General features: G+C 40.1%; 2 long non-coding RNA genes across 2 annotated transcripts in view; both read right to left on the bottom strand.

Moving 5' to 3' along the window:
* Positions 1-7,366, bottom strand: part of LOC105489217 (uncharacterized) — a 45,506-nt gene extending 38,140 nt beyond the window's left edge. The window contains exon 1 of the long non-coding RNA XR_011607674.1: positions 6,625-7,366. This is a non-coding gene — a long non-coding RNA (uncharacterized lncRNA). The remainder of the gene's footprint in view (positions 1-6,624) is intronic.
* A 28-nt stretch (positions 7,367-7,394) lies between these two features.
* The window catches only part of LOC105489215 (uncharacterized), a 57,219-nt gene continuing 44,212 nt past the window's right edge, over positions 7,395-20,401 (bottom strand). The window contains exon 4 of the long non-coding RNA XR_011607700.1: positions 7,395-7,722. This is a non-coding gene — a long non-coding RNA (uncharacterized lncRNA). The remainder of the gene's footprint in view (positions 7,723-20,401) is intronic.

The following is a 20,401-nucleotide window of genomic DNA, read 5'->3' as shown; positions in this document are numbered from 1 at the left end:
GCTTTAAAGGACCATATGGTTTTGACCTATAAGGCCCATATGTTTTGACCTATAATCCCATATCCGCACGTCAAAGCCTAACAAACTTTTTGGAAAATTGGTACCAAAGTTCATTTGGTGGCAAAATCTACCTTAAACAGACATTAGGTTAATTTTAGTCAATTACTTATCTAATTTAGTGTGAATATTCACGTTTCACTGCAGAAGCATTCATACTTATAACTACATGGTGGTACCCCACAGTCCCCATATCATATATGTACTGCATTACTTTTCTAAAATCCAAATTTTAAATTTCAAACCATATTTGGCCCCAGACATTTCCAATGGAATTGTAGGTCTATAAGATATTCTTAACTTGAAAAGAACTGAAAAAGTCAATTCTGAAGATTTGATCCATGGGACTGAAATAAGGCCAGTCAATATTTTATAAGGTAAGCTTTCAAAGAAACAATTGACTTAAAATACAACACCAAACTCATGATTTAACACATAATATGATGTATATGATGTATATATTATGATATATGATATGTTATATTATGATAATATATAAATCAAATCTATATGATTCATATATTAAATCATAGTATATGTTTTAACACATCATATACTATGTTAAATAACTCAAATCAATGAATATATTTAATATAAGCTTACTATGCATTTCACTCACAATGTTGGACGTTGTGAAGGGATAATTAAGTATTGCATATTCTCCTCAAATTCTAAAACACAGATCTAATCCTATCACTCTCCAAGGCCAAAGAAACTTTGATTCCTCCCTTGCATAAAGCAAGTAGTGAGGATATCCAATATTTTTAAATATAAGGACAATATTTTAATGTAAAAATAAATTACCTTTAGTGTCTCCTAGTTGAAAAATACATAATGTCAAAAAGTTACTATAAATTTAGTCACACTTTTAATTTGTATTTATGAACTACAGCTGCCTATGCATACCTTTACACACACACATATATGTATGAGATGTTACTTATTTGGTCAATAGACAAAGCCCATTATTCATCTGCAGAATCTCAGACTCTTTGCAATGACTCAAGGGCCTCCAGTATTTCAAGTTCCATAGAATGTAGTTTACTGGTCAATTACTCAACCTAGAAATCAAAGTTTCTTCAACAGGGGAGGCAGGATCCTCTGCCTTATATACCATTATAATCTTCAAATACTATACTCTCCAATTCAATTTAATAATTTTTAAAATTTGAAAACCTACTATGCAAATCACTATGCTAAATGTGAAGGAATCCAAAAATTAATAAACACCCCAAAGGAGTTTACCAATTTGTATAGATGCACCAATTACTTTAAAAATAACTACTGCTAAATGTTTGTTAATAGAAGAGCTAGGAATAAAATGCAATGGAAGGGTAAATTAAGGAGTAAATAAGAGTTACAAATGAGATGCTATAAAGGATAAACAAGAGACCACCAAAGAAACAAAAAGCATTTTAATAATAGGTACAGTATGAGCAAGGTACACATATTTATTTAACTAAGATGTATTGAAAACTTACATATGGTATCAGAAATCAGGACAGTAGGTACCTGCAGAGCAGGGGTAGTGATTTGGAGTGGGTAAAAAAGGAATGTTTCTGAGATGCTTGTAATAATCTACTTCTTAGTCTAGATGCTATTTTCATGCTGCAAGTTTGCCTTGTGAAAATTCATGGAGCTTACATTTATAATTTATGTATTTTGCAGTATATGTTATATATCAATGAAATGTTCCAAAAAAATAGTAAGTCAGGGACAAACTGGAAATGTCATTTAATCAGCTCTGACCTTCTCTGGTAATTTCCCAACTATGCCTTTGTTCAAGCTATTGTCTCCGCTCAAGAAACCGTTTCTTTTCATTTCTGTTTATATATTAACCCAGTACAAATCTTAATTGTGCCTGGACACAATTAAGTTCTTCTTGTATCACTTTTATAGCAATGATCATAGTCTACCTTGTGTATAGCTATATACGTCTTTTATTACTCCACCCAAAACTGTGTTTCTGAAGACTTTTGTTAACACAGTTCCTAGTGCACTAGCTCATATATAATGCTTGAATACTGTTTGCTTAATTGACTAAAATATATGAAGTAATCCTTATCTAAAAGAACCTAGAATTCAGGCAAATATGTAGAAAAAAAACATAGGTAATCCAATCCAGAACATAATCAAGGTCTATGGGCTTAAAGGGACATTCAGTGTTGTCTTTAATTATATGCAGTAAGCTTTCACTGAGAAGACGGAATTGAAACAAATCGAATGGGATAACAGTATTTAGAGAGATGGAGGGAAGGACTGCAACCATTCTAACAATGTAATTCCAGGGAGAAATGTAAAATATTCCATTCCCGTACCAGTGATCTATTGCTAAGTTACAAACCACCCCAAAATTTAGTGGCTTACAAAGATTATATTTAGTTATGAATATGCAATCTGAGTTTGGTTAAACTTGTTGGTTCAGTTGGTTGGTTCCTTTTCTGATCTGGTCTTGGTCATTCATGTAAATTTAATCAACTATTGGTTCCACTGCAGCTGGCCAAGATTACTTCAATCACATGTCTGTCACCTCAGATGAGAATATAGAACAGTTAAGGACTCACTGGGTAGCTGTCTCCAGGTGATCTCTCCCCCTGGGTAGCTATGATAGCAGCAGGAGGCAGACGAATTCCCAGGCAGAAATGAGCAAGTCCCCGCTGAAACCCAACCGTCAAACCAAAGACAGCCCAAAGTCTGAAAAGTGAGCTACCAGAGTCCACGACTAATGCGAGAACTTCCTCAATGTCTTTTACCCAATGAAATGGTGCTTTTTCCAGGCCTGCCCATGGACCAGTCAGCATGCACTCCCCCATTCGGAGCTCACTAGAAACCCCAGACTCAGCCACACGTTGTACTACCCACTTTCAGGCCCACTCCCACACACAGGGCCACCCGCCCTCAAGTCCTCTCTCTGCTGAGAGCTTTCCTCCTTTCACTCAATAAAATTCTGCCCTGCCTTGCTGACTCTCCAGTGTCCATGTAAACTCATACTTCTTGGTTATAGGACAAGAACTCAGAGCCTGCCAAACAGCAGGAGCAAAAAAGGCTATAACACATTCCTGGCCAACTCTCTGAGCTACAGGCAGTGACATGCTCCCATTTGCCAGACTATGGGAACGAAAAGCAACGACACTTCTCGGGGTCCAGACCTCAGAATTCCCCAAGTCAGAGCTATAACACAGTAACCCTTCTCCCCAGCAATGGGCTGCCACCCTATGTGATGGGAAGCCGCAGCAGCAGGGCTGGGTCAGCCCAGGAGCTATGACTGGAGAAGGGTGGTGGGACCAAACAAGCTGTGACAGGCCCCCATTTGCCAAAGTGGGTGGATGGCAGGAACAAATGAGCTGTAACTCAAACAAGCTGCAACGTTTCCTGGTGGCCAGTGCTCAGAACTCCCTGAGCAAAAGGCTGTAATGCATCTTAGGGCTCTGCAATTGCTGTCATCTCTGAGTTGCCAAGTGCTACTGCATCCCCCTTATCTAGACACTGGTGCCCAAGGTGGAAGGCATTCAAGGCAGCATGCCTGGACTAGTCACGGGCTGAGTGCAGAGCCAGCAGGGGTGGGATCCAGGCCACCAGCACAAGCTGAATGTAGCCTGCCAGCCCAAGTGGGCAGAGCAAGCACAGTGGGCACAAGCAACACTTGGGCAAAGGCGCCATCAGCCACAAAGGTTTCCACCTGGTGAAGAAGCACCAAAATAATCCCATGTCAGCTAGGCTTTTTTCTGGTGGTTTACAGTGTTCAAGAGACAGCACTCAAGAAGACAAGCCCCAATGTACAAGTACTTGTATCAAGATTTGCTTATGTTCCAAGGGCTAAAGTAAGCTAAATGGCCAAGCCCAGGTCAGTGTGGCACATGGCAACAAAAGGGCATGAATCCTGAGACGTGTGGTTCATTGGGATACCCAACGTAAGCAAAATTATTGAGCCTTCCTAAGCTTTAGAGTTCTCAACTATAAAACGTAGCTGCTGTGATGATTGTGTGAGATAAAAATAAGATGTAGAAGGTAAAATAGGTAGAACAAATATGGCAAGGAGTAGAGTTCAGTAAATGTTAGTTCCTTTCCCTCCATTTCCTCAATCCCCAAAAAGCTCTATCCAAAAAAACAATCTTAACGATGAAATTACATTTAATAATTACTTCATTCACATATTTGCAACAGCATTCCATGGACATTTTGGCTGAACAGAGCAGGGGTTTAGATGCTTTCTTGGTGATTAATATGGTTTGGCTTGTGTCCCCACCCAAATCTCACCTTCAATTGTAATAATCCCCAAGTGTCAGGGGCAGGGCCAGGTGGTGATAATTGAATCATGAGGGCAGTTTCCCCCATACTGTTCCCATGGTAGTGAATAAGTCTCATGAGATCTGATGGTTTTATAAATGGGAGTTCCCTGCACAAGCTCTCCTGCCTGCCACCATGTAAGATGTGACTTTGCCCCTCATTTGCCTTCAGCCATGATTGTGAGGCCACCTCAGCCATGTGGAACTGTGAGTCCACTAAACCTCTTTGCTTTATAAATTACCCACTTTCAAGTATGTCATTATTAGCAGCATGAGAACGGACTAATACAGTGAGAGAAGTTAACCAGGTCAGTTCACATGGGGCCTTCCATCCTTCTAACTAGTGAATGTGATAGTAGACCAGCCCACATGAATTCCCTTGCCTCCATTATTGGCATAAGGCCTGGAAATCCTTCTAGACAATTGGGCAGGGGTCATTAAAAATGAATCTTCTCCCATCCTGGTCCTTCCAGAATCACAGGCTGGACTAAATAGCGAAGATTTATCCCTGCCTCAAAACAACTTTAAAGGACAGAAGAGGGGCTGCCTTGCAAATGTGCACATAACAATACAAGAACATGAGGATTACAAAATATCAAGGAATCATAACGCCTCCAAAAGAAACTAATAAAGTATCAATGATAGACCCCAAAGAAAAGAAGATCTATGAAATTACTGACAAAGAATTCAAAATAATCCGCTAAAAGATCAACACAAGAGTATACAAATATAACATTTAATGACATTTGGCAAAACAATACACAAAGTAAGAGGCTCAATAATAAAATAAAAACATTAAAAAGAATCAAGTAGAAATTCTAGAGATGAAGAATACAATCACTGGACTGAAAAATTCAGTAAAAATTATTAACAACAGACTCGATCTTGCTTCTGATGAAATCAATGGGCCAACAAATAGAAAATTTGAAATTATCCAGTCAGAGGAACAAGAAGACAAAAGACTCAAAAAGAATGAAGAAAACCTACAGGAACTATGGGACACCATCAAAAGATCAAACCTGGCTGGGTACAGTGGCTCATACCTATAATTCCAGCACTTTGGGACACCATCAAAAGATCAAACCTGGCTGGGTACAGTGGATCATACCTACAATTCCAGCACTTTGGGAGGCCAAGGCAGGTGGATCATGAGGTCAGGAGATCGAGACCATCCTGGCTAACATGGTGAAACCCTGTCTCTACTAAAAATACAAAAAAATTACTGGGGCATGGTGGTGGGTGCCTGTAGTCCCAGCTACTTGGGAGGCTGAGGCAGGACAACGGTGTGAACCCGGGAGGCGGAGCTTGCAGTGAGCCAAGATTGCACCACTGCACTCGGGTCTGGGCGACAGAGCGAGACTGTCTAAAACAACAAACAAACAAAAAAACAAAAAAACCTTTGCATAATAGGATAAAGGACAAGAACACGTATTTAAAGATACATTGGCTAAAGACTTCCCTAATCGGGGATAGATGCCAATATCCAGGTATAGGAAACACAGAGATGTTCAATCAAATTCAACTCAAAAAAGAGTTCACCAAGACACATAATAATCAAACCACCAAAAATCAAAGACAAAAATTCTGAGAGCAGCAAAAGATAAGAAATACACCACATAAAAAGGGGTGCCAATACAACTAACGGTGGATTTCTCAGCAGAAACTCTACAGGCTAGGAGACATATATTCAAAGTGCTAAAGATGATATATTCAAAGTGCTAAAGAAAAAAAAAAACTGACAACCAAGAAGACTTTATCCACAAAACTGTAATTCAGAATTGAGGCATAAAAACGTTCCCAGAAAAAAAGCTAAGGGAGTTCATTACCATGAGACCTGCTTTGCAAAGATGGCTAAAGAGAGTTCTTTAAGCTGAAACAAAAGGCTGGCCTCAAAGTCCCCTGCCTCAGCCTCCGGAGTAGCTGGGATTACCGGTGCGTGCCACCACGCCCGACTAATTTTTGTCTTTGTTTAGCAGAAACGGGGTTTCAACATGTTGGCCAGGCTGGTCTCCAACTCCTGACCTCAGGCGATACACCCGCCTGGGCCTCCCAAAATGCTGGGATTACAGGCGTGAGACACCGCGCCTGGCCAGAAAGGGGCTATTTTAAGAAGACCCAGAACATGTTTCCCTGAGTCGCATTATTCTGCATGAGGAGGCTCACAGAGGAGAACCCCACCCTTACTCCAAAGGCCTTTGAAAGCAGCTCTGGAAAGGGCAGGGTTTGCTTCACCCTCTGCCCAACGTCTCCCCAGGCTGCCCGTGCCACCTTCCGGTCTCACCTCCTCGGAGTTCGGGTCAAACGCGGAGCTCCAGTTTCTCAGCCCCTCCTGAAGCTCAGTGATGTCCACCATGCCGTCCCCACTGCGGTCCAGGTCTTCGAAGAGGATCCCGTAGTGTAAGTAGTCATCGTCATCCTGGCAAGCCACCGCCTCCAGCACGAAGCCCTGCATCCAGAGCAGCATGGCTGGGTCCAGAGGCTGCGGGGACCACTAGGCAACCCCGCCCGCACCGCGGGACTAGCCGCCGCCTCCTCGACGCCTGGCTGCGCAAAGCACGGGGTCCCGGCAGTCAACCAGCTTCTGCAACTGTCTGGTGGAGCCGCTGCAGTTCGGAGTCCATGCGGGCCAAGCCACCCGCGCCTGCGGGCTCCCGGGCGCCACGGAGAGGCGGCGCCACCTTGTGGGACCTCTGGCCGAGGCGCCACGAGACACCTGAGGCGCCAGGTGTGAGGTGAGGTGCCAGACGTGAGTTGAGTAGCCAGACGTGGTCGCGTTGGGTACCCAGGACCCCTGGACGGGTGGTCGAAAGGAGAGCCGAGGGCCGTTTGGGGAAAGGGAGCGCATTCCCCAGCAGGCTCGAAAGGGTACTCGCGGGTGTGAGATTCTCGCGATGCAGACTCAGTGCCTGCCGGAAGTCACTGCCGCGGGAGATATGGCAAGAAGTGAGCTGCTCAGACGCGCTCTTATGCCAGCATCCAGTACTCTGGCGCCACCCTTCCTCCCAGGAGGACCTGCACCTAGAGGTCAGGATCCCCGTGACCCCGCAAAAGAGGTCTAAAGAGGAAAGGCCTCCTGAGGAGCCTCTGCCCTGTTCCTGTCTCTCTCTTCCCTCCTTGCCGGCTTAGCCCATATTGGCAAACCTATTTTGGCCATAGTGGGATTAGACTTTTCATGTTTTTATGTAACCTTTTTCCAGTTAGTTGGGTTGTGTGCAGAAATACTTCTATCTCTATTAATAAACGAAAGATAAAAATAAATAATAAATAGAGGTAAGATACATACGATTAAAATGAGAACATTTCTCCAAATCCAGAAATACGAAACACACATCATAACAGTTCCAATTTGTATGCCACATTTCTATTCATAAATTTTGTTCTAAAATAGAGAGAAAAAGTAAATAGCAAAATACTTTCAAGTAGATCTGAAGCATTCAAAGTATTTTTGGTATGCATTTATTTTAATTCAATCTCTGAGTTTTATTATCTATAGGGCTATTAAGGGATCCAGTTCCCATTTATTTTTCCTCTATATTTTAGAATAGAAGTTCAAATAAACAAATTTAATTTCTAATTGCTTGTTAATTATGAGGCATGATAACACATACTAATTTATCAAGATGTGCTTTATATTAGTCACATTTATGTAAACTGTATGAGTTCATTATATATGTTTCAAATCTTTCTATTAATCCTATTAAGAAAAAAACGGATAATCTGTCTAAAAATTGACTTTGGTTACTCAAATTTATGTTAATTGTGCGAGTATATTCATTTCAATTTTTAGAAAATGTAACAACTTAATTCCATCATTAATCGTTTATTAAGTACCCTATCCCAACCTGAGAAAGTTAAATTTCTCTAATGTCACAGCAAATTCAAACATGGCATTTAACAAGAGGGAAAAAGATTATATCAAATATTCTTCTGAATTTTAACACTTTACAGTGAGAGCAGATTTTAACTACATTTTGGTATTTATAAATTATATACTTATAGTTAAATTTATGAAATCACAATTTTAGAATGCATCTAATCTTTATAATGTAGCTATACATAGACATCTTTAAAAATCTTTGGCCTAGTCTCTTCCAACATAAATGGAAAAGATAGAGGCAAAAAAAGGAGAGATGGAGAAGAATACTATTCATATAAGTTTAAGACTGAAAAGGGAAGTTCTAGTCAGCCTTTCTTCATTCTAGTAGATCGGAGCTTGAAAGTAAAGTATAAAGTACATAGAGAAAAAAAGAAAAACTCAGTCTTTTTAAACACAAATTTAAGTATAAGAGCTCACACAGAACCTGGGAGGCGGCGCTTGCAGGGAGCCCAGATGGCGCCACTGCACTCCAGCCTGGGAAACAGACCGAGACTCCGTCTCAAAAAAAAAAAAAAAAGAGCTCACACATTTTTCTGAATTACTTTGGTTACATTAGTGACTTTCTTGTAATTATTCCATTCACAACACTGGTAGGAGACTGAGGTATTCTGATGCCATGAAATTGTATTTATGATTTTCTGTTTTGTTTTGTTTATTTTAGAGAAGGAAAAGGACCCCCAACTTGACTGTTTTACTGTGAATTATAGTTTTAAATGCATGAGTTTTCTATTAGTACTTTCAAACATTTTAAATATGCACATATGGCAAGGAGAGGTGAAAAAATAAAAATAAATTTAAAATGCACATAAAGCACTAAAATATTAGCTTTTAAAATACAAGTAGAGAATTCAGAAAAGCTTCAAAATATTCTAACTCTTTAATATGAAATTATACTAGGGCAATTATATAATTAGGTTATATTCTGTATTATAAATTGCATTTTAATCCACTTAAATGCAAATTTCTATGACTGTTCATTAACATTTGGAAAAATATAAATAGATTTTGTGAATATTGCAGATTTTAATTCACCAAGAAATTAATAAACTTATTTCTGGTTTACTTAAAATTCAATATTTAAGTCTAATTTGTATGTTTACCTTTTGGGAAAATGGATATAGCATCCTTTCATACAGACCTTTTGCAAATTAAGGAAAAAGCCAAGACATTTTCATATTTCTAAACAAGTGTCCAGATAATGACTGTTCAAGATTTCATTTCTATTTTTTATTTTTGAGACCATTTTCACTCTTGTTGCCCAGACTGGAGTGCAATGGCACAATCTTGGCTCACCGCAACCTCTGCCTCCTGGGTTCAAGTGATTCTCCTGCCTCAGCCTCCTGAGTAGCTGAGATTACAGGCGTGCACCACCACCCACTTAATTTTGTATTTTTAGTAGAGACAGAGTTTCTCCATGTTGGTCAGGCTGGTCTCGAACTCCTGACCTCAGGTAATCCACCTACCTCAGCCTTCCAAAGTGCTGAGATTACAGGTGTGAGCCACCGCGCCCAGTCTCAAGATTTCATTTCTAAAATATTCCCAAGAGCAGTTTTGCTGATTCATAAACCACACAGTTTATAACACACTGACATAAGAAACGTTAAGAAACTTGGAGTCACGCCTCTGGAAAACCCTGTCACTCTACTCCTTTTATAAATTTGACAAAATAAGCTGATCATATTTAGCTGTGGGACTCATATTGCAGCTAGAGAATGCAAAGGAAGGGAAAAGGCCAATTAATTTGATATTTTAGCTTTCTTAAATATTAAGTTAAAACATGCTAAAACAGATAATAAAATAAAATTAATTAAATTGCTGCACAAGGATCCCCAAGGGAAAATCTCTAGTTAATTATAGTTTATAGTCAGAGGCTCTCATGGAACTATTTGATGATCATCACTATTTAATTTTCCTTCCTTTTAGGAACAAAGTCTGTCCACTAATGGTGAAATCTACTTATGATTACTGTGGAGTTACAATTTAAAAAATTCTCTAGACATACACAGGTACCTTCATTCAACCTCTCATGTCTTAAGAACGTCTCAAATTTAGAAACAACAAAAAATATATGTATGTTTCTCATTCTGTGTTTCACTTTTCAGGGAATGACTGCACCATTCATATAGCTTCTGCAACTGAAACCCTAGAAGGTATCCATGACATTTCCCTTTTAATCGCAGTTTATAACTATATATTTGTATACATTTTTAATTAATTTCTATCTTCCCTACTAGACTGTCAATTCTATAACAGCAGGGTCTCTTTTTGCTCACCCAAATACCATGTGCTTGGCTTGTTGCACAGTACCTGGCTACCTTAAATTCTCAAATTACAATAGCTAGTATTTTTCTCTCTAATCTTTATATTATCCTAGTATTCTTCACTCTAATCTTTATATTATGTTCCCAAAATTGATGTAGCTAAATAGAGTAAAATCAATAGAAAATTGAAAAGTAAGTCTTTCACTGTTCGTTTTAGTCTAAACATTCTCTTTCCCCCTCCCACCCACCCCTACAAGAAATTAAATAACTCCTCTAAAATGTAGAGAAGATCCCTTGAAAATTTAGAAAATATTGACTTGCCATGGAATTTCTTGGAAAATGTTCTGTTGCTATATGCATCTTTTTGTTTTTTTAATCAGAAACTAATAACATCCCCTCCAGGTTATATAGTTTCATAATTAAATTGGAAACTTTCTTACTTTTTTCTAATGTTGAACTTACTTTGCCCATTGATTTTCTCCCAACTTATTATGAAAACTGTAAACTCTAGAAAGGATAGCACAATGAACATTTATATATTCACCACCTATAAAATGCAACATTTTGCCATAATTACATTTTGTCTCTCTCCATTCTACTTAAATATGTATGTAAATGTGTGTGTGTCTATCTGAGCCATTTGAAAGTAAGTTACAGATATGATGACACTTAACCATGAAGTACTTGGACATATCCTAAAAACAGGCTTATGTAACCACAATGCCATGATGATATTTGAGAAATTTAAAAATAATTCTCTATTACTTGAGATGCTAAGGCAGGAGGATCACTTGAGCTCAGGAGTTTGAAGCCAGCCTGGGCAACATAGCAAGGTCCTGTCTCTTTAAAAATAAATGAATAAATAAACAAACAAATAAATAACTTCTATACCATCAATACTTATTCTGTATTCAAATTTTCCCAATTGTCCCCAAAAATGCCATTTACAGATTTTTTCAAACTAATATCCAAATAAATTTACCCATTGCCCTTATAATGTTTATTCTCTTAATCAAGACTGGTACCAGTCCACCACCAATACTGTTTTTCCCACAACAATGACTTTTTGAAGAACCCAGCCCAACTGTCTTATAGAATATTACACAGTCATGATTTGTTTGATTGTTTTTTAATGGTATTATTTAACGTGTTCCTCCATCGCCTGTATTTTCTACAGTTCTAAAGACATGGTCAGATTGTCGTAAAAAAAAAAATTTGAGTAAAAATACTTCGTAGGAGAGGCTGTGCAATTTACTGTCTCCTCAGTTCAATAACATCTTTGTTTTCTTTCTCAAATAGTTACCATATGTCCAGTAACTTGGACCCTATTCACCTAAGCTGAAATTTGTTAAATATCTAAAGAAAAAAACAGGGTGAATGAAGTTCTTATGTCAGTGTACTTTTCTTCTCTTTGTTTTGCTTGCATTGTTTGCTGTCCCATTGTTTGCCCTCCCATAACTTGAAGCAGTGACTTTCTTTCTTATTACAAGCAATAAGGAGGGACATCTTATAATAATAAAAGGGTCAATCCTAAATTTGTGTGTACATAATAATACAGCTTCAAAATATATAAAGCTAAAGTGGCAAATGTAGAGGAGTGATAGGGAAATCTGCAGTCATGGTTAGAGATATAAACATGGTTAGAGATTTACCTTTTTCAGTAGCCAGTAAGAAAAGCAGACAAAAAAGTTAATAATAATCTAAAACATTTGAATAACACATTTAACTAATTGATCTTATAGAACACATATATAGAACACAAAATACAACTTCAAAATCCATTTATTTCAAAAAACAGAAATCACACAGAGCACATTCTGATGGCAGTGCAATTAAAACGTGAGTTCACCATCAGGAAGATAATTGGAAAAATCCCTAAATGTTTGTAAATTAAGCAAGATATTTCTACATAACTGATGGGTCAAAAAGAAATCACGATGGAAACTGGACATTTTGAAATGAACAATAATGAAAACATTACATACCAAAATTTATTGAGTTTAGGGAAAGCAGTACTTAGAGAGAAATTAAAACTTTAAATTAATATACTAGAAAAGAAAAAAAAAAGTCAATTATTTAAGCCAGGAATTAGCAACCTTTTTCTGTAACTGTCCAGAGAGTGAATATTTTAGGCTCCGCAGGCCATGTGATCTCTCGCAGTTACTCAATTCTGCCCTTGTAGCCATAGATAATACATAAACAAATAGAAGTGGCTGTGTTAAATTAAATTCAATTTACAGAAATAGGTGGCAGGTCAGATTGGGCCCTCAGGCCAAAGTTTGCCAACCCATGACCTAAACTTCAAACCCAGGAGACTAAACAGGAAAATAAACAGAAAGAAAGGAGCATGAAAATAGTAAAGATAGGAGTAGAAACTAATGAAACAGGCCAGGTACGGTGGCTCACACCTGTAGTCCCAGCAATTTGGGAGGCTGGGCAGGCAGATCACTTGAGGTCAGGAGTTCGAGACCAGCCTGGTCAACAGGGTAAAAAATTAGCCAGGCATGGTAGTGCATGCCTGTAGTCCCAGCTACTTGGGAGGCTGAGGCACATGAATCCCCTGTATCATTTCTGATTGTGTTTATTGGAATTTTCTCTCTTCTCTTCTTTATTAGTCTTGCTAGTGGTCTATTTTATTAACTTTTTTTTTTATTATTTTCAAAATCCAGCTCCTGGATTTGTTGATTTTTTTGAAGGGTTTTTCATGTCTATCTCCTTCAGTTTCACATTGAGCTTGGCTATTTCTTGTCTTCTGCTAGCTCTGGGGTATGTTTCCTCTTGGTTCTCTAGTTCTTTTAGTTATAATGTTAGAGTGTTGATTTGAGATCTTTCTAGCTTTTTGATGGGGCATTTAGTGCTATAAATTTCTCTCTTAACACTGCTTTTGCTGCACCCCAGAGATTCTGGTACATTGTCTCTTTGTTCCTATTGGTTTCAAAGAACTTCCTGATTTCTGATTTAATTTCATTATACACGCAGGAGTCATTCAGGAGCAGGTTGTTCAATTTCCATGTAGTCGTGTGGTTTTGAGTGGGCTTCTTAATCTTGAGTTCTCATTTGATTGCACTGTGGTCTGAGAGACTGTTATTATTTCAGTTCTTTTTGCATTTGATGAGGAGTGTTTTACTTCCAATTCTGTGATCAATTTTAGATTAAGTGCCATGTGACACCAAAAAAAATGTATATTCTGTTGTTTTGGGGTGGAGAGTTCTGTAGATGTCTATCAGGTCCACTTGGTCTAGAGCTGAGTTCAAGTCTTGAATATGTTTGTAAATTTTCTGTCTTGACAATCTGTCTAATATTGACAGTGGGGTATTAAAGTTTCCCACTATTATTGTGTGGGGGTGTAAGTCTCTTTGTAGGTCTTTAAGAACTTGTTTTATGAATCTGGGTGATCCTGTATTGGGTGCATGTATATTTCGGGTAGTTGGCTCTTCCTGTTGAATAGATCCCTTTACCATTATGTAATGCCCTTCTTTGTCTTTTTTGACCTTTGTTGGTTGAAAGTTTATTTTGTCAGAGACTACGATTGCAACCCCTGTCCCTTTTTTTTCTGCTTTCCATTTCCTTCGTAAATTTTCCTCCATCCCTCAACTTGAGTCTATGTGCATCTTTGCACATGAGATCTGTCTCTTGAATACAGCATACCGAATGGGTCTTGGCTTTGTATTCAGCTTGCCATTCTGTGTCTTTTAATTAGGGCATTTAGCTCATTTACATTTAAGGTTAATGTTGTTATGTGTGAATTTGAACCTGTCATCATGATACTGGCTGGTTAATTTTGCAGACTTGTCAATGTAGTTGTTTCATCATGTCACTTGTCTGTGTACTTCAGAGTGTTTTTGCAGGTGATTTTCCTATCCATGTTTAGTGCTTCCTTCTGGAGCTCTTGCCAGGCAGACCTGGTGGTGACGAAATCCCGTAGCATTTTCTTGTCTCAAAAAGATTTTATTTCTCCTTTGCTTATGAAGATTAGTTTGGTCTGATATGAAATTATGGGTGGCATTTCTTTTCTTTAAGAATGTTGAATACTGGCCCCCAGTCTTGTCTGGCTTGTAAAGTTTATGCTGAGTGGTCCGCTGTTAGTCTGATGGGCTTCCCTTTGTACGTGACCTGGCCTTTCTCTCTGGCTGCCCTTAACACTTTTTCCTTCATTTCAACCTTGGAGAACCTGATAATTATGTGCCTTGGGGTAGATCTTTTTGTGGAGTATCTTATTGGGGTCCTCTTGATTTCCCAAGTTTGAATATTGGCTTGTCTTTCTAGGTTGGGGAAGTTCTCCTGGATGATATCCTGAAGTGTGTTTTCCAACTTGGTTCCATTGTCCCCAACTCTTTCAGGTACTCGTCATAGGTTCAGTCTTTTTACATAGTCCCATAGTTCTCTTAGGTTTTGCTTGTTCCTTTTCATTCTTTATTCTCTAATTTTGTCTGCCTGCCTTATTTCAGCAAGATAGTCTTGAAGGTCTGATACCTTCTCTTCCACTTGGTTGCTTTGGCTACTGATACTTGTGTTTGCATCATGAAGTTCTTGTGCTGTGTTTTTCAGCTTCATCAGGTCATTTATGTTCCTTTCTACACTGGTTATTTTAGTTAATACCTCCTGTAATCTTTTATCATGGTTCTTAACTTCTTGTATTGGGTTAGAACATAATCCTTTGGCTCAGTGAAATTAATTATTACCCACTTTCAGAAACCTACTTCTGTCAGTTAATCAGTCTCAGCTTCAGCCCTGTTCTGTGCCCTTACTGGAGAAGGGTTGAGATCGTTTGGAACAAAAGAGGCATTCGGGCTTGTGAAATTTTCAGTGTTTTTGCATTGGTTTTTCCTCATCTTCATGGTTTTGTCTGCCTGTGATCTTTGAGGCTGTTGACCTTTGGATGTGGTTTTTGTGGGGTCTTTTGTGTTGATGTTGTGGTTGTTGTTATTACTTTCTGTTTGTTTATCTTCTAACAGTCAGGCCTCTCTTCTGCAGGTCTGCTGCAGTTTGCTGGGGGTCCACTCCAGACCCTGTTCACCTGGGTATCACCAGTGGAGGCTGCAGAACAGCAAAGATTGCTGTCTGCTCCTTCCTCCAGAAGCTTCTTCCCAGAGTGGCATCGACCTGATTGATGTCAGCCAGAACTCTCCTGCATGAGGTATCTGGAGACCCCTGATGGGAGGTCTAACCCAGTCAAGAAGCACGGGATTGGATCCAGGACCTGCTTAGGGAGGCAGACTGACTGTGTCTTAGCAGAGCTGGTGTGCTGTACTGGAGGAGTAGCCCTCATGGGGATCAGGTGGTCTCTTCAGAACCAGTAGGCAGGAAAGATTAAGTCTGCTGAACCTGAGACCATGGCTGCCCCTCCCACCAGGTGCTCTGTCCCAGGGAGATAAGAGTTTGTCTGTAAACCCCTGACTCTAGCTACTGGAATTCCTACAGGGATGCCCTGCCCAGTGAGGAGGGATGGCTTCAGGTCCCACAAAGGAAGCAGTCTGGCCATGATCTGCAACAGCCACTTTGCTGCGTTGTGGGGGAATTCCACCCAATCCAAACCTCCTAGTCTCCTTAGCACTGTCAGGGGAAAACCTCCAAATAAAGCCTCAGTAATGATGGTCGCCCCGCCCCTGGGAACTGAGTTGTCACAGGCGGACTCCAGACTGCTCTGACGTCAGCGAGGATTTCAAGCCGGTGGATCTTAGTTTCTGGGGCTCCATGGGGTGGGACCCTCTGAGCCAGACCACTTGACTCCCTGGCTACAGCCCCCTTTCCACTGAAGTGGACATTTCTCCTACCTCACTGGAGTTCTGGGTGCTGCGGGAGTATGTAAAAACTCCTGAGCTGAGCGCCGTGACTCATGCCTGTAATCAAAGCACTTTGGGAGGCCGAGGCGGGTGGATCTCGAGGTCAGGAGATGCAGACCATCCTGGCCAACAAGGTGAAACCCTGTCTCCACTAAAAATACAAAAATTAGCCAGGCGTGGTGGCGGGCACCTGTAGTCCCAGCTATTCGGAAATCTGAAGCAGGAGAATGCTGTGAACCCGGGAGGCAGACTTGCAGTAAGCCAAGATTGCACCACTGCACTCCACCCTGAGCAACAGAGCGAGACTCCGACAAAGAAAAGAAAAAAGAAAAAAAAAAAAAACTTCTGCAGCTCAGCACCTGCCCAACAGCCACCAACAAAAGCACCTGTCATTGGTCTGCCCAGTTTTGTCTTTGAGACCCAGTTTTGTGTTTGAGGCCCTGGTGATGTAGGCTCCCGAGGGCATCTCCTGATCTGTGGATTGCAAAAATCTGTGGGAAAAGCTTAGTACCCTTGGTGGGTAGCACTGTCCCTCACCACTTCCCTTGGCTGGAGAGGGAGGTCCCCCTGCCCTGTGCAGTTCCTGGGTGAAGCAATACCCTGCTTCTTCTCGCTCTCTGTGGGTCATGCCAACCGTCTAGTCAGTCCCAGTGAGATGATCTGGGTATCTCAGTTGGAAATGCAGAAATCAGCCACCTTCCTCCTTCCTCTCACCAGCAGCTGCAGACCAGAGCTGCTTCTAGTCGGCCATCTTGGCCCCTCCCCACAGAGGTAAGTTTAATAAGTCTTCTAAATTTGTCCTTGCCATAATGATCAGTGATGATCTATCTTTTTTTTTAATTATACTTTAAGTTCTAGGGTACATGTACACAACGCGCAGGTTTTTTACATATATATACATGTGCCATGATGGTGTGCTGCACCCATTAACTCATCATTTACATTAGGTATATCTCCTAATGCTATCTCTCCCCCCTACCCCCTCCCCACAGTAGGACCCAGTGTGTGATGCTCCCCTTCCTGTGTCCAAGTGATCTCAATGTTCAGTTCCCACCTATGAGTGAGAACATGGGGTATTTGGTTTTCTGTTCTTGAGATAGTTTGCTGAGAATGATGGTTTCAAGCTACATCCATGTCCCTACAAAGGACATGAACTCATCCTTTTTTATGGCTGCATAGTATTCCATGGTATATATGTGCCACATTTTCTTAATCCAGTCTGTCACTGATGGACATTTGGGTTGATTCCAAGTCTTTGCTATTGTGAATAGTACCACAATAAACATACATGTGCATGTGTCTTTATAGCAACATGACTTATAATCCTTTGGGTATATACCCAGTAATGGGATGGCTGGGTCAAATAGTATTTCTAGTTCTAGATCCTTGAGGAATCGCCACACAGTTTTCCACAATGGTTGAACTAGTTTACAGTCCCACCAACAGTGTAAAAGTGTTCCTATTTCTCCACATCCTCTCCAGCACCTGTTGTTTCCTGATTTTTTTAATGATTGCCATTCTAACTGATGTGAGATGGTATCTCACTGTGGTTTGGATTTGCATTTCTCTGATGGCGAGTGATGATGATGATCTGTCTTTTAATAACTTAAATGCTTTACAGACTTCAAGACTTTCACCCATATCAAAAATAAAAGTATATATCTGCCGTATTACCAGGATTTTAGAATATTGTACTTTATCCTCTAATTATAGGTCAAATAACTAAGGTAGAAAGGAGTAAAGCAACTTCCATGTATGTAGTGAGGATGTTGGGGGATCTGGCAATAAAATTCTGCCTTGGGATTCCCAAGAGGTTGGTGATTATCATTTTTGTACTCTTAGAAACAAAATAAAATGACATTCTGTTTTGTTGCTCTGCTTACCGTATTCAATTCTCTAAACTACAAAATCTCTGCTTATCGAGATAACTTGGATTGTCAATTTGTTGAGCTCAACAAATGCATTTCCTGAGCCCTTGTGAGTAAAGCTCTGTGCTGGTTACACTGGGTATCTGTGCCCAGCTCAGCCTGGGTTTGTGAGTAAATCAATAGCCAACACCCACAGGCTTATTCTGGTAAAAGGGAGATGATAATAAATGGTGGGTTTTTTCTTTTTCTTTTTTTTTTTTAGATAGTGTCTTGCCATGTTGCCCAGGCTGGTCTCGAACTCCTGGGCTCAGGCAGTCTTCTCTCCTTGGCCTCCCACAGTGCTGGGATTACAGCGTGAGCCACCACACCTGGCCTTGTGATGGTGGTTCTGATAGGGCTGGGCTTTCAACCTCCCAAGGATTCTGATCAATCAGCCTCAGGAGAAACTTCTGCAGAGAGTGCCCAGCTGCCAACTGTCATAGGTGAGTGTCACAGAGTGGCATGGGTCTCCTCCCACTGTTTTATTTCACAGATTACACGTTGTTAGTAGGAACATCAGCAGAAGGAGCGTGAGGATGTTCCTTCTAATGATTAGAAAAGATATGATAATGCTGCTGGGTGGGCTGTTGATTTTTAAAAAGTGATCAAGGGACTTCGCAGAAAGTGATTTTAGGAACTATAATGCATAGATGGGATCAATTGTAGTGTAAGAAGTGAAAAATCATTGCACTGAACAGCATCTAACAGCTTCTGGAGAAAACATATTTCCCAACTGACCCTAATGATGGACTTAAATAGCAAAAAACAGAGAGAACCCCTAACTTCCATTATCTTGCAGAAACAGGAGAACCTTAATACACTTAAAACTGGAAAAATGTCTGTGCCTCTAGGGCCATGCAGTGAAACAGATTGCATGGTAGGTGACATAGGCAGGGGCAGAATGGAGTTTGATGATGAAAAAATTATTTGGGGCCTATGAAGCAGCAGACGAACTGGCTCAGAGGAACATTGCACAATTATAGAAGAACAACTTTTGCAAAATTTTCCTCCACTCAGTGGGCACTACATATTTATTCTAGGATCTGCATTCATTCTTTCACAGACTGTCTACTTATTGCCTTGGGCCTACAATGACTTTTCTGAGAGAGGTGAGGGATTAGCACAATAGCACACACACACCTGAAAGAAATAGTGATTTTCTAATTTTCAGATTTTAGTCTCTGACCTAACCAATGAATTGACCATTATAGATTTTAACTATTAATAATATCAATGATGCTCACACATATGAAGATTTAAGCACATCTTATGATAATAAAATATGCTTTCTAAAAAAAGAAATGTTAGAACGGTAGTCCAGGGATGTTAATAAAAGTGGCAAATAGCCGGGCGTGGTGGCTCAAGCCTGTAATCCCAGCACTTTGGGAGGCCGAGGCGGGTGGATCACGAGGTCAGGAGATCGAGACTATCCTGGCTAACATGGTGAAACCCCGTCTCTACTAAAAAAATACAAAAAACTAGCCGGGCGTGGTGGCGGGCGCCTGTAGTCTCAGCTACTTGGGAGGCTGAGGCGGGAGAATGGCGTGAACCCGGGAGGCGGAGCTTGCAGTGAGCCGAGATCACGCCACTGCACTCCAGCCTGGGAGACACAGCGAGACTCCGTCTCAAAAAAAAAAAAAAAAAAAAAAAAAAAGTGGCAAATAACATTACATCATCTTTTAAGAAAAAAAAAAAAGATGAGGTCTCACTGTGTTGCCCAGGCTTGTCTTAAACTCCTGAACTCCAGTGATCCTCCCACCTCAGCCTCCCAAAGTACTGGAATCACAAGCTTGAGCCATCACCTTCGGCCCATATCATCTGAACATCCAACAGGAAACAGGTAAAAGAAGGAAGAAGGCTGACAACCCAGTGTACAGATTCATATGTAATATACAAACTGTTGATTGGTTATAAATCAGTGGAATTAAATCTATGTTTGTACTGGCTCTTGGGTTCTGTCATAGAGGCAGAACATTGAGAAATAAAAAACTGGAGTATAAGATAAATTCATTTAAGTAACTAGACTTTAGTAAACCACAGACAAACATTTAAGAAACCACCTTTAAAGCTGTTTGTGAGCCATGTTTTAGCCTATCAAGTTTGAACTGTAGGAGAGATACATAATGACAAATGAATGCTTTTGTTTTTTGTGACACAGTCAACTGACCCACTGGGAATGTGACCTTGTGAGTCACCCAGGTGAGCAAACTTCACATGATTGGATATAAAC

The sequence above is a fragment of the Macaca nemestrina genome, chromosome 1 (genome assembly GCF_043159975.1).
Source record: "Macaca nemestrina isolate mMacNem1 chromosome 1, mMacNem.hap1, whole genome shotgun sequence".
NCBI classification, from domain to species: domain Eukaryota; kingdom Metazoa; phylum Chordata; class Mammalia; order Primates; family Cercopithecidae; genus Macaca; species Macaca nemestrina.
The sequence above is the reverse complement of the archived record's forward strand: the minus strand, read 5'-3'. Positions and strand labels throughout refer to the sequence as shown.